Here is a 15,950-nt window from a genome sequence, read left to right as displayed (position 1 = left end):
TTCAGTTGCAGCAGTTACAAGATCCATGCCTAAGATTGATAATGACATTTTGGCAGCAATAGCTGCTACTGCGAAGGGTGATAATAACCCGCAGGGTTTCCCTTCCAAATACTCTTATCATTTAAGTCCTGATAATGTTCCTTATGTGAGAATTAATGATGTTGGTGACAGGTTGATACATAACGGTGACCGCAGACCTTCACTGATAAAAGCCGCACATGAAGGCATGGCGCATGCTGGAGTGTCTGCTACTGTTTCTATCTTGCAGCAGCTTTACTGGTGGCGCAGCTTATATAAACAAACACGTAATTACGTACGTTCTTGTGACATTTGTCAGCAGATTAAACAGTCTACGGCAACGCGCCCACCACAAACACAGCTATGCATTTCTAATAAACCTTTCGGTTGTGTTTATTACGATCATTACGGTCCTTTTTCTTCAGATACTGCCTATAATTTCATCTTAGTTGCAGTTGATTCGTGCACACGCTTTCTATGGGTTTGGCCACAACGCAGTGCTGATTCCCGAACTTTCATCAGGGATTTGCATGTCTTTGTGGGAATTTTAGCATGTGGCACCTTCCATTCGGACCAGTGTCCGGCATTCGCCTCTAAGGCATACAAGGATACCATGAGGTCTTTGGGGGTTCAGGTCAAATTTTCGTCTCCATACAGGCCTGAGGGCAATTCAGTTCTGGAGCGAATGAACCGTGACTTAAAGCAATCCTTGACAGCTAGGGTCCTAGGGACTGGCAGAAACTGCTTCGCCCATTTGTATAGCATACAACGTGCACTAAATAATCTCCCTAGAAGATCTCTGGGTGGGCGAACCCCATACAAAATCCTCTTCGGCATGAAAAGGTTTGTGCCAGACCTTGATGGTCTAGACATGGCGGCATCTGCCGCATCCTTTGATGTAGATAATCATTCTGCTGTATTCCAGAAACTACAAGAGACCCGTGACAGTCTTGCAAAGGAACATTTACCCTCTACCATTGATGCTGCGATGCAGATTCCGGTAGTCGGCTGGCTACCCAAAATCAGAGACCTGGTCCGAGAGAAGGTGGAGAACAAGAAAGAGTTTAGCCCCTCTTATCGTGCACCGGTCCCAGTGCTTGGCGTGAAGGGTACTCGTACAGTCATTTTACCACCACTTCCTGGTCGAAAAGACAACAGATACATCTCAGTGGACAATGTCAAGCTACAACATCTGGCCGATCCTGAACAGCATCACACCAGCGGTGTCCACCACTGCAGTATTGAGAGATCCAGGCTTACCCGTTTCTAATAACACAGAGGGTGACACTGCCATTGAGATGGACTCTGTTAATAATCCTTTGCTAATCCCGCCTGCTTCCACTCATAATGAAGTAACTGAATATGCTTATCCCACTACCGAGTCATTGCCTGGGGTGAGACCAGATGTCATTATTGAGTCTCGTTTTTCCTTTGGCTCGCATTCCACATCATCATTGGCTCCTTCCAAATTTTCTATTTTTATCACCTGGTTTAAACAAACTTATTTGGTTCCGCCTTGGACATACATCTGGTTGGTGCTCATCGCCATTTTGTTTTTTGTTCATGTCAATTGGATTTGTGACATTTGTTTTCCTTCTAATCAATGGTCACTACCTTCCTGAACGCTTTGCTGTTAAACTGGTAGATGGAACTTTGGCTCCCCACTCTTCCAGAGACCAGACTTTTGTCAACATCACTGCCTGGCCGGTGATAGATGGCATAGTTTGGGATGCTGTAGATTTTCATATCCATGACCCTACAGAGATAATTAATGTACCAAATGTACTACGTGCTTCAATGGGTGATGTAGTGAAACATAACATACGGTCTGATGATTGGGACGTACAAGCCGTACAATCTTTGTTCTCTGATTTGAAATACTATGCTGCATTTGATGCTGAAGATTTGTATTTAAATACTGCGAATTATGCCGATTTATTATGCTATCAGCATTATGGTCATCATTATCTGCATAAAGCTAACACATTTAGAAATGTTTTTAATTACACAGTGAGAACATTGCCCAGCTCCTTTGGAAGGCAGTTCTAAAACATTTTTGAAAAAATTCACATATTTTACAGATTTTGAGAAGTCCAAAACCGAGTCATTCTAGTTTAAATTAAGTGCTCCATCTAATTCTAAGGTGATGCTCACCCACACTAAATTATTAGATTAAAAACTTTATTGATAAATTATCGGTGGGTGGCTATGATGTGTGGAAGTCCACAATAGATCTTAAATCTGTTTGGGGTTCTAGATCCTGGCAGGTGAGGGGCACAGAAGCGTTACACCGTGCATGCCTCATCTCAACACAGATTATATTTTTAAATGAATCGATATATCAAACTACTTGTTTTGGATTGACTACTTCGAAGCAAATGAATGTACCTGCTATTCCTGCTCTAGCTGCATATCTGAACTGGAGCAGTTATACTAATTATTCAATTGCCGAATTGTAATCAATATTTAACAATGACACTTTTAATTTTTCTAGTTTGGACCCCGTAGGTTTGTTGGTTTGGCAGACTAGTTCGGATGCTTGCTAACTTCGTTTCCATGACAAGGCTCCTGGTTACACACAGGATAGGCCTGATCCTCGTTTTTCTCGCTTCCATTCAGTTACTACCATTGGAAAGTTGTCAAAATTGGTTGCAACACTCGACACTAACTTCAGTGAAACAACATGTGTCATTATTATCAGGTGACATTGATTTGCCAGATTTTATAAAAGGACCTGCTGGTCCAAGATCAAAAAGATTTATTTATGCAGATTACAATGAGATCTGGAAGGTATCCCAAATTGAAGCAGCTTCATGTTTAAGGGCAATAGACAAGGCTTATCTTGAAAAAGTACTTGCTGTTGTTGATAATAGTATTAACCCCTTGAGTGCCCCGCCCTTTCCACGCCCTGTGCCGGGCGTTTCATTAGCGGGCGGGGCTCATGACGAGATAGTCTCGTCATGGGCACAGCGCAACCGCGGCCCATGACGAGACCATCTCGTCATGGGCACTCAAGGGGTTAACACACTTTCTTCCCACATTTACACATTGGACAATATTGCTTCATCTGTTGTTGACATTGTACAAGAGGATGTTTCTGTTTTGTATCATGGCCAAAATCAATTCTGTTCAGTTGTACAATTTGCGTGAGCTTTACAGACCCTAAAGATGGGGAAAGGTCCATGGGATTATTTGAACACGTCATCTTTGTTTTTGCCTTTTAATTTAACAACAAAACAGCAGTTTATGTCTGTTTAAGATGCTACATATTCTCTTTTACATATTGAAAAATTAGATCTGTTGCCATTCTCTGTGGCCAAAACTGACTCAGCTGTCTGGCTCATCCATGGGGTAATAACTATCCCATTTTCCTTGTTTAAATTTACGTCATGCATGAAACATTATCCGCTAGGCCGCTTCAAACCCTTAGGCAGTGTATTTCTACACGAAGTTTGGTCGTTACCATTCACATACAGATGCCTACGGGATGACAAGGAAGTATACTTAACTGGGGAATCATGTGATACGACAGTAGGTCACTCTCTTGTTTGCAAAAATATACAATTGCATGGCGCTTGTAACCTTACGGCCCTGAATCTTGCTTGTGTTTTGAAAGGTATCGCTGTGCCAGCTATTACACTGTCACGGGAAGCGAATACAAGTCTCAGAGAATACGAATTGTTTAACTGGTTTTGTTTTTTAAGGACAGTTCGAGGAGCGCTATGTATCCCTTGGTTGTAGTCTTCAGGGCTCGTCTCCTTCTAGTCAAAACACGCCACCACGTCTTTAGGGCACAGGACTCCCGGGTTGGCTCAAAAGAAAAAAAAGAAAGAGGCACTTGTTAGTGTAAGCGATGAGGCCACTGTGAGGGGAAGGAGTGAGGGACACAACACTTCCTACAAAGCAGAGTGCAGAATGGGGAAGCCGTCACCAGGGAATATCAGGAAAGTAGGACGGAGTATACACGCGGCCGATCTCCATTGACTATAGACCTGCCGCCATGCGTTCACCCGACACCCGGATCCCCGAAGGCGTTTACACACCTGTTGAAGTCACGACCCTCCTGGGCCGTGGTGGGGCGGTGCGTCCTCCTTGTGGTCCCGGGGCTCCTTCGGCAGGCACTCGTCTGGACCTCCTCTCTTTGGAAGCACCGGCTCTCGTCCTTCTGTTTCGTCGGGGATTCCTCTGAAGGCGCTCTCTTTCTTCCGGTCGTCGACCCAGCCTCTCTCGTCCTCGCAGGTGATATGGCCCTCCGTGATTTGTCCGTCCGCCTTCCAGGAGGCGTGTCCTGTTTCCGCAGCGGATTCCTTAAAGGGCCAGCTACTTTCGTACCCTTGGGTTCTCTCGGTCTTGGGTCCCGGCAACTGCGGAGGAAAGAGGAGACCGCTAGAGAGAAGTGTCTTCCCTTTGACCCCCCCTAGGCTCTGAAGTCCGACATACACCAACCTTCACTCTGCTTGCAAACGGTTGTTATTTGCTTTTAAATAATGAGAAATGCTGCGGCATGCTGGCCAGCATCCCTTACATTGTCACGGTTTCACAGCGTGTGGTTTGCTGTAAAAATTTGCTTTTTCCACCCCCACACGGGAGGCTTGATAACTCGATTTGGCCTTCCATTCCAACCTTGAAGGCAGACTTAAACAAGTTGAGCAGAATAAGAGCATTATTATCCCAAAAGAAGTTTCGCTCACATCTGCCCGAGAGACATTCGTCCTTCATGTGGCTAACACCCGTACAGAAGTACAAGCCCTTCTTAATACTGACCTCCCACTACATTTTGGTGCATTCATTCACACTATCTTCAATGCTTCTAACACTGCAGGCCTCAAAGGGAAAGCCAGGATGGGTTCCACAGCGGTATTCGTACAAGCGCCTTGAGACCCTTGCGGGTGAGTAGTGCGCTATCAGTATCAATTTACATTTACGATTTACACATCTGAGCCCCCCCCCCGGTGCACGCCTGAGTCTCCCTGGGCGCATGTCCGAGGCCACCACCGGGGTCCCGTCTGAAGCCACCAAAGGTGCACGTCTGAGGACCCTTCATATTTGAATTGAATGTAAACATTTACCATCTATGTCTGGAGTTTGGTAAGCATGCTTTTAGGGTGAACACTAATCACAGATTAGTAAGTACTGCAGAGTGCAGAGGCATTATTCACATCTTCCCGTATAACCAATGTATTTAGATTTTAACATTATATAACATATCGTACTAGTCATGAAGAAAAATAAAACCCATGTAATGTCAGTTACTCAAGATAAAATTCAAGACAATTATTTATTTTATATTTTATTCAGCCCAAGGGCCATTCAAAAGTGTAGGGCAGTGAAAATTAAAAACATTGCAATAATCAATGCAAATATACCAAGGTGCGTTGCAGGTAACATCTATTAGCACTGCAAGGCTCTGGTGAATGTGTACACACTCGGATGGGAGGCTAGGATCAGTTAATGTCCACGCCCGGGCGATGACGAGGGCCATAGGTCTGAGACCTATGTCAGTTCAAAGACAGAGGGATAATGCCTCGCTACACTTCCTGAAATAAAAAGTGAAAGCAGTGGTGGCTGCATTAGCCTTGTCTCCAGCGTGTGAGAACATAAAATCATTGAATGAAGAACAGCATTTTGACCTCCCATCTTGCATGTCCATTGATCCATACTTATTAAGCTATTTGTCCATTTGCTAGTGTAAGCGAGCAGTAGCAAGGTGCCCAGTCGACATATCAATTACAGAGTTTGTCTCTCTTCTGGGACCAACACACTTAAGTATGGTTAATGAACAAATCAGGACGTGTTTTCAAAGTACGCCTATTCAAATTCAAAGGGAGACGCCGACAAATGGATCGCCTCATACCTTGTAGGTAGAACCCAGAGGATCCGTCTCCCACCGCTCACCTCAAGACCAAGATCATCTGCGGAGTCCCCAAGGATCGCCCCTCAGCCCCACCCTCTTCAACACCTACATCCCCCCACTCCACGGCTGACACCGTCAGCTTGCATGGACTCAACATAATCTCCTACGCCGACGACACCCAGCTCATCCTCTCACTGTCCGACGACCACTCCACCACCAGAGCCAACTCCCACAGATACATGATGTACATCGCTGACTGGATGAAGAATAACGGTCTCAAAATCAACATGGACAAGACAAAAGTCCTCATCTTTGGGAACACCAGCTCGCTATGGAACAAGGCATGGTGGCCCAAGGAACTCAGTTTAACCCCTGCCCCCGCAGACCATGCCCGCAACATCAGTATTATCATCCTGGAGAGAAAACTATCTATGAAGAAGCAAGTCAACGCAGTCTCCTTCGCCTACACCCTATGCATACTCCACAAGATCTTCAGGTGGCTATCAATCAACACGAGGTAAACCGTCACGCAGGCCCTGGTCACCAGCAGACTGGACTATGGAAACACACTCTACATAGGAACCACTGAACGCCTCCTGAAGATGCTCCAGACAATACAACACACAGCTGCAAGACTCATACTCAACCCTTCAAGAAGGACCCACATTAAGAAACTTCACTGATGCCATTTCAAGATGCTGACTCAACAAGGCCTTGCACAATGAAGGACCAGTATAAATCAACAAATGCCTGACCTTCCGCCAACCCCCCAGACACCTCCGATCTGCTTCCCTCTTCCTCACTGACACCGCACGGATCTGCCGAACCAACAGCGGAGGACGCTCCTTCGCGAACGTGGCAGCCGAAGCATGGAACAACCTTACTCTACAATTCTAGGCCCGCACCATTGCTCCAACAGTTCAGGAGAGAACTCAAGACCTGAATGATCAAATGAGCGAAACACTGCGCAACCAACCTCTCCAGTGCCTCTTGACCCTCACGGGTGATTTGCCGCGCTTTATAAATGTTTGATTGATTAAGTCAGTCATAACTCAGGTGTGATTTATTTGTTTCTGCATATTTACATAATCATGCAAAGCGTAAATCTGCATTACATGCTAAAAAGGGTCAAAAAACATAAGCTACATGAATAACAGTCTAGCCTTTGGATCCTTCGCATTGATCCCGTGGTCCCACACTATAATTCTAGAGCAAAGTGGTGCATTTACACAATGTGACGTAATGGCTTGATTTCAGGAATGTCGTGTAACAAGCAGCGTCAGAATCCTTTTCAGAGCGCGTTAGTGGCAGTCAGGTGCTTGTGGGCCCAAACGTGGAGGTTGAGGCCTTTTACTCCCACTATGGATCCTGAGCAGCTGAGTGAAGTAACCCTTATGCACTTGACTCACGTGGTTGAGCAGTCCAAGGTTCCCTTGTGGGCAATATATGAACACAGGTTCAATACTCAACAAGTGCGCAGCAGCAGTAAATTATTGTCCAGCCACATACTCACCTTTATAAGTATTTTATTTTTACTGCTATTCATACAAACGAAAAATACAGCATTCCATTCACAAACAATTACAGTCCCCTCTGAGGTGGGGGCTCTCGTGGTTCTTTAGTGATGAAGCATGCCACTTTAGTGGGTGATGGGATTCTATCCTCTCAATAAAGATTCTCCTAATGAATTCAGTTTGACTAGTTGTTGTTAGAGTCAAACTTACTTCTTTATCTTTTTTCAGACCAACAGTTTTTTCTATATTTTAGTTTAGCCAAGAGTTGCCAAATGTTTCTCAAAGTTCTAGTCTGCTCCATACCTAAGAATGAGAGAGGTTGGAATCTCTTTTCTAGACTCGATAGTCTAACCCCCCGCAAGGGAAGTCAGAGAGCACTGGAGCTGGATTCTCTGCGAGGAGGCTGGCAGCATCAGGTCAGTGCATCAGGCTAGAACTCGATCTCCTTCCAAACTTGCCGTGGCGAACCGCGTAGTCTTGGTTGGATCGAATCCTCCGGGAACCGCAATTTGCCAGGGCAAATGCTGGTATATTTATACCTTGAAGGTGTCCAGGAATGCCAGTATTGACGTAAAAGTCGGGCAGAGGAACGTCATGAATGAACCCCTAAGGAATAGATGTTCATGCATACTTAATGAGTTCTTAGAGAAGTCAATATTCAAGCTGAGGGAAATGCCTAACGGCTTAAGGGTCTGGTTTTCCAAGAATTCGTTTTGACGTGGATGGATGGATGTAGGAGGCCATGCCTGTATTTGGTTTGTACGGACAATGTCTAAATAAGGGCCGGATTTCTATGTACAAATAAGGGCAATGTGAATTGCACCTATATAAGGCCATAAATCGGGAAACCTATATATGGAATCTAAATCTGCACACAACAGGCTCAGTCCTGCAATATCCCAGTATTGTACCCCTACCAGGAACACCTACACTCAGCGCACATACACCACTTATGCAATGCGCACCACTAACACATCAAACCAATGTAAGCCAAGGGATGAGTTAAGCACACAGCAGTGCAGCGTTGAAATAAGTTAGGCTGCAGCATCACTCCAGTGACACAGGCTCACTCCTACTGATCCCTACACGGTATGCTGCCACCCCCGTGCTTGTGCTGCTTAACTCCTGGTGAAGGCAGTAGCCTTTCACCACTATGATGGTAGCGCGTTGGGCGCCCCTTCCGGTCTAACACAAACGCTATCTATGAGAGGTCTAAGTCATAGTGCACAAACATCATTCGTGTTTGCCTACGACAACAAAAATCGGCTATAGGGATCCAGACATTAATAAAGTTGGACACTCAGGACAGAGGTGCACGTCCATTACCAGGTAGAGGCCTTTTACTTCCCCACGAGCACAAGCCATTTTTAAACCAGCTGGTAGAGCAAAATTGAGCTATAAAACACCCTATTGTGCTCCTTAAATGAACAAGAGACACAGGCAGATTTCAGGCATTTCATAAAGTCTGTTTTTTACCAGAAAAACACAGTGCAAGGAAAAACACACGGACCCAATGGGATGCATAAAACCTGGGAACACTGGGCAAGAGTACCAGAAATTGTGGATTTTCACCACAATCTGCTCTTGCTTACCACAGAATGAAAATTTAATTTTATTGCCCTGGTTTGGTAATGAGCTGTCACTCAGTCATCTGAAACAACAGTTTTAAACACTCACACCTTTCGAGAGTCAACCGGCATATCCCAGATACCTAATTCTTTTTAGAGGAAACTACAGTTCATAGGATTAAGTGCAAATGAATATTATTAAAACATTATAGACAGTTTGAAGTAAAAAGTTGCAAGGACTAACAATTGATAATCACAGAATGCATAAAATTATTTTATTGTACGATTAATACAAATCCTTACAATATTACATAGCTATAAATTAGATCCTGCATAAAAAGGAAGTTAAAACAGCATATTAAACTATATTTGAAAATCCCTGACCAGTCTGAAAAATATCTGTTGTAACCAAGTGATTAATAACATCAAGTTGTCTTATGTTCTGATGCTCTGAAATAGTGCATATGAGTGAGGTGGGATGGCAGCTACTTTCATGAGGTGTGATACAGATTGAGAGACAGAGAGGATCTTATCATGTACCACAACAGGAGAGGTAGAAGTTATCGCTACTGCATATCCTCCACACATAAATCACAAGTCCACACGAGATACGGCAGGGGAACATTACAACTGGCATATTTATCATTTCTCAATGCACACCCATTCTGTAATTTTTAATCCTGCCCTGCCTCCCCTGAAAATAAAGAACATATCTTAGGCGCACACACATAGGTATCTGAAGGTGTTCCTTTGGATTCTATAAATATCTAACACCATTTATCTTGATCTCCCTCTTTTTGAGGTTGAGTCCACCATGGTGGTAATCTCTTACCAAGTTGCGGCGGAATAGCAAAGGATGAAGCATGTCATGAATATGTGGGCGAGGCTTTCAGTCCAAAATCTTAATTCTTTCCTGCTAGCACTGCATAATTATGCTAGGTGTAAAATTCCCCTACCGTATCTTGTGTGGACTAGAGAGAAACTTATTTCTTTCATGCTGGGCTTTAGTTGGTGAGATGATCTAAGAAAAGAATACCTAAAATGTTGGTTCCAAATGTTCTATACAATTTACAATATGGGTGTGCATTGAGATATTATAAATATGCCAGTTGTAAAGATCCCCTGACGTATCTTGTGTGGACTTGTGATTTATGTGTGGAGGATATGCAGTAGCGATAACCTCTACCTCTTCTCTGGTGATGCATAATAAGATCCTGTCTCCCAATCTGTATCATACCTCATGAAAGTAGCTGCCACCCAAGACACTTTGATGTTATTAATCACTTGGTTACAACAGATATTTTTCAGATTGGTCAGGGATTTTAAATCTACAGGAAAGGTGATGAGACTCAGTAACCTCTTTCAACTCTTCCTAAATCTGTCTTTCACCCATCTGAGACATCACTGTCATCTCAGCTCCCTATGGTACTGGACAAATCTTAAAATACAGTGCATAAGATTTCTAGCTAAATAGAGACCAATGGCGTCACTGAATCAAATATACTTCTCTTTAGATTGTAAATTGCTCCTTTTATTCAGAGCATTCCGTGCATTTATGTTTACTCCAATTTGTAGACAAACACTTAGCAAGTGCTACTCTGGTACCCACATCAAGGCACCATTGGTTATCTCAGGACAAAGTTAATAGTCGACCAATGTTTTTGCCTTGCAAATATCTTGCACACAGCTTGTAGATCGAATCGTACTGTGGTCCAGTTGTCTACTCTGAGTGTGGAGGCACTATTTTTCTTTCACTTGTAGAAATAATCAGATTTTGTCTTGGAAGCCTTGTTACATTTTAAACAAGCATATAGCTTCACCTCTATGTGATCCTGTTAGCATAGTTAAGGCTCACTCTTTCTCCTCATAGCTCTTTCACATTCAGAACATGTATATATGTTCCCAAGTGTGACTTCTCCGGTGCCATCATTCAGTACCCTTTTGCTTGAATGCCTTTTCAAATTAAGAACAGTAATAAGATTTCTGCCCAGTGCGAGTTTGAAGATACACTATTAGATGCTCCTTTTTAATGAAAGTCTTGTCACACTCAGAAGATGTATAGGGTTTCTCCCCATTGTGAATTTTCATGCTGTTACCCCATCACATGTAGGGCATTTATGCTATCCAACCAATATGATTTTTACAATGCATTTCCGGCTGCTTATTTTTAACATCTGTATGGTTTCGCATGTAGGAGCTTGTTCTGATATAAGGTTAGCTCATGCTTTTCCTTGGAAGCCTGGTGAAATTCATAACAGGTATATGGTTTCTCCCCTGGGTGAGTTCTCGGATGTATTGATAATTCATGATTTTCCTTGAAAGCCTTGATACAATAATAGATGATCCCTGCCGTTGACTGCCATGTCACATTCAGAATATTTGTATGGTTTATCCCGTGTGAGTTCTCGGCTGTGCTAAAAGATGGCAATTTTCATGGAAAGCCTGATCACATTCAGAACAATGATATTGTTTCATCCATGTGTGCTCTCTCTTATGGATCACCAGCAGGTTCTTCCTAACGAAAGCCTTGTCATATCCAGAACATCTGTATGGTTTCTCCCCTGTGTGAGTTCTCTGATGTAATGATAATTCCAAATTTCCTTTAAAAGTCCCATTACATTCAGAACATTTATATGGTCACTCCCCAGTGTGAATTCCATGATCCCGTAATAGTGTTCTTTGCGGTTGAACGTCTTGTCACATTCAGAACATTTGCATGATTTCGCACCTATGTGAGGTATCTGATGTGCTGCTAGATACCTCATTTTATTGAAAGTCTTGTCACATTCAGAACATGTATATGGTCTCTCCCCAGTGTGAGAACTATGATGCAGTAGTAGATCTTTGCAGCTGAAAGTCTTTCCACATATAAAACATCTGTATGGTTTATCCCATGTGAGTATTCTGATGAACTGAAAGATCACACTTTGCCTTGATAAGCCTCGTCACATTCAGCACATTTATACGGTATCTCCCCAGTGTGAGTTCTATGATGCCGTAATAGAGCACCCTTTACAATGAAAGCCTTGCTACATATGGAACATCTATATGGTTTCTCCCCATGTGAGTTTTCTGATGTACTGATAGAGCATGTTTTGACCTGAAAGCCTTGTCACATACAAAACAATGATATTTTCTCTCTCCAGTGTGAGTTCTATGATGTCGCAATAGAGCCCCCTTTACAATGAAAGCCTTGCCACATATAGAACATGTATATGGCTTCTCCCCAGTGTGAGTTCTCTGATGTAATGATAACTCATTCTTTGACTTAAAAGCCTTGTCACATTCAGAACATGTATATGGTCTCTCCCCAGTGTGAGTTCTATGATGCCGTAATAGAGCACCCTTTACAATGAAAGCCTTGCTACATATGGAACATATATATGGTTTCTCTCCGGTGTGAGTTTTCTGATGTACTGATAGAGCATGTTTCATCCTGAAAGCCTTGTCACATTCACAACATTTAAATGGTTTCTCCCCAGTGTGAGTTCTGTGATGTACTGATAGATCATTCCTTGTCTTGAAAGCCTTGTGACATTCAAAACATTTATATGGTCTCTCCCCTGTGTGAATCCTCTGATGTACTGATAGATTAAACTTTTCCTTGAAAGCCATGTAACATTCAGAACATTTATATGGCTTCTCCCCAGTGTGAGTTCTCTGATGTAATGAAAGATCATTCTTTCTCTTAAATGCCTTGTCACATTCAGAACATTTATATGGCCTCTCCCCAGTGTGAGCTCTCTCATGCAACGATAGCTCATTTTTGGTCTTAAAAGCCATGTTACATTCAGAACATTTATATGGCCTCTCCCCAGTGTGAGTTCTCTGATGTAATAATAGCTCATTCTTTGTCTTATAAGCCTTGTCACATTCAGAACAAATATATGGTCTCTCTCCTGTATGAATTCTATGATGCTGTAATAGAGCACCCTTTACAATGAAGGCCTTGCCACATATGGAACATATATGTGGTTTCTCCCCAGTGTGAGATCTCTGATGCAATGATCGCTCATTATTTGTCTTAAAAGCCTTGTCACATTCAGAACATTTATATGGGCTCTCCCCAGTGTGTGTTCTATGATGCCGTAATAGAGCACACTTTACAATGAAAGCCTTGCTACATATGGAACATATATATGGTTTCTCCCCAGTGTGAGTTCTGTGATGTACTGATAGAGCATTCTTTGTCTTAAAAGCCTTGTCACATTCAAAACATTTATATGGTCTCTCTCCTGTATGAATCCTTTCATGTACTGATCGATTAAACTTTTCCTTGAAAGCCTTGTCACATTCAGAACATTTATATGGTTTCTCCCCAGTGTGAGTTCTCTGATGTAATGATAGCTCATTCTTCACCTTAAAAGCCTTGTCACATTCAGAACATTTATATGGTCTCTCCCCAGTGTGAGTTCTCTGATGTAATGATAGCTCATTCTTCGCCTTAAAAGCCTTGTCACATTCAGAACAATTATATGGTTTCTCCCCAGTGTGAGTTCTCTGATGTAATGATAGCTCATTTTTAGTCTTAAAGGCCTTATCACATTCAGAACATTTATATGGTCTCTCCCCAGTGTGAGTTCTCTGATGTAATGATAGCTCATTCTTCGCCTTAAAAGCCTTGTCACATTCAGAACAATTATATGGTTTCTCCCCAGTGTGAGTTCTCTGATGTAATGATAGCTCATTTTTAGTCTTAAAGGCCTTATCACATTCAGAACAATTATAGGGTCTCTCCCCAGTGTGAGTTCTATGATGCCGTAAAAGAATACCCTTTACAATGAATGCCTTGCCACATATGGAACATATATATGGTTTTTCTCCAGTGTGAGTTCTCTGATGTAATGAGAGCTCATTTGTTGTCTTAAAAGCCTTGTCACATTCAGAACATTTATATGGTCTCTCCCCAGTGTGAGTTCTATGATGCCGTAATAGTGCACTCTTTACATTGAAAGCCTTACTACATATGGAACATATATATGGTTTTTCTCCAGTGTGAGTTCTCTGATGTAATGAGAGCTCATTTGTTGTCTTAAAAGCCTTGTCACATTCAGAACATTTACATGGTCTCGCCTTAGTGTGAGTTCTACGATGCTGTAATAGAGAACCCTTTACCATGAAAGCCTTGCTACATATGGAACAGATATATGGCTTCTCCCCAGTGTGAGTTCTAAGATGTACTGATAGATCAAACTTTTCCCTGAAAGCCATGTCACATTCAGAAAATTTATGTTTTTCCCCAGTGTGATTTCTCTGATGTATCACAAGGTGATACTTACAAATGAAATGTTTGTCACTTTCAAAATGTTTATACGGTTTACCCTAGTATGTTACCGCTAATGTTTGTTTTAAAAGCATACTCTTTCGCTTGAATGCCAAGTCACATTCAGATCACATATATGGTTTCCCATCAGTGTGATCTCTCCAAAGCCATAATCGACGACCAGTTTAATTAAAATCCTTGCGGCACTTAGAAAAGTGGAATGATCTATCCATAGTGCGGGTTCTCTTATGTAATCATATATGTTCTTTCTTGCAAGCCTTTTTACATTCAAAACATTCATATAGCTCTAGATCAGTATCATTTTTCAAATGTAAAATTACAAGACTCATTGTAACAAGAGCCCCATTACATTTTTCATCAACATGTTTTGTTATGTTTCAAAAACATCTCTATCGAGATGTTTTCTTCGCTTTCTCTGGGTGATTGTTGCATTGTGGGTTTCCAAGTACCCGGTTTGCTTTAGTTACATGGGACACTTTGTGAGATTTAGTACCTTTGCGTGGCTAGCTCATGTGCAAGTCATCCAATAGCATCAATTTACCATACGTAATAGACAGTTGTCTTATTTATTAGCACATACCACCTTTTAGGAAGGTGGAACCAACTGGGCATGTTGAAAGATTGTTTGCACAAGAAACTCTTTTCACATTAATATCCGTAGACTTTTTTGGGTGAGTTGGCATTTCAAAAATGAGTTTGATGCTTTTCTCAGTGTCAATGTTTCTAAATTGTTTTTCTAATGCCCAAGATGACTCATAGCAGTTGCAAAATACATTTCTTTGAACAGCCGCCTTACACTTTGTCCTCTACGGTACTCTTTTTAAAAAAACATTCCAAAAATCTTTGTTCGAACTGCATTTCTGTCACTTGTTGGACTGAATAAAGAAAATCTGTAGAGAAAATGTAGAGTACAAATATAGCTGAATGAATGCATAGATTTTATTCAAATTACAGCAAATCCAAAAAAATCAATGAACAATTAATGTACAAGTTCATGAGTAAAATACAAATAAAATCGACATTAGAAGAGTTAAAATTTGTATCAAACTCGGGTAACTACTTTTATAATAAACATTTTTTTTCCCCAACATAAAAGTAAAATGTAAAAGTAATTGTAAAATAATGTCAAACTGAAAAAATGTTTTCACAGGTAATTAAGAAAGAGACGTTCAGCCATATTATTAACTATGGGTTAAGAATCGTAAACTGTGGACATCAGTGTTGCCAACCAAATGACTTGTCTAATGTTATTTTCCTCATCTTAATATTTGGCAGAGTTTCATGGGATGCATGGAAATGCAATAACAGATTGTTGGTCCTGTCACAGAATCCATTACCCCGACTAAAGTGCCCCTATAGGACACCCAAGATCTGCTCCACTTCTTCGACCTATTCAATATTACGAGCCTCTGTTTAAGTATAATTGTGTTTAGGCTCATGACTAGTTAACTAACTGACTAAGTAAAACATATTTCACAATTATCAATCATTGGATAAGGACCATTGTTTTTGGTATCACTAATTCGCCCAGGTCCCTCTTCCTTGGGTTACCCCATTTTTGTAATGGCCACTTCTTCGGGCAGCCACTCCCTTCATACATCTTCTCCATCGACTGCACTAATTCCATTCCCTGTCATCATCAGTAAATACTTGAGGTCGCAGCATTGCCCCAGGATCTAGCAACGTCCTCCTAAGTCAGCATCACAGCCAGG

General features: G+C 42.0%; 1 pseudogene across 1 annotated transcript in view; it reads right to left on the bottom strand.

The window, feature by feature from the left end:
* Nucleotides 1-12,107: 12,107 nt before the first annotated feature.
* Nucleotides 12,108-15,950, bottom strand: part of LOC146859469 (uncharacterized) — a 74,596-nt pseudogene continuing 70,753 nt past the window's right edge. The window contains exon 3 of the transcript XR_014980122.1: nt 12,108-15,128. The product of XR_014980122.1 is annotated as an uncharacterized LOC146859469 (transcript). The remainder of the gene's footprint in view (nt 15,129-15,950) is intronic.

Source organism: Triturus cristatus, chromosome 3_2, assembly GCF_964204655.1.
Source record: "Triturus cristatus chromosome 3_2, aTriCri1.1, whole genome shotgun sequence".
In the NCBI taxonomy this organism is placed as follows: domain Eukaryota; kingdom Metazoa; phylum Chordata; class Amphibia; order Caudata; family Salamandridae; genus Triturus; species Triturus cristatus.
This window is presented reverse-complemented; position numbering and strand designations above follow the sequence as displayed.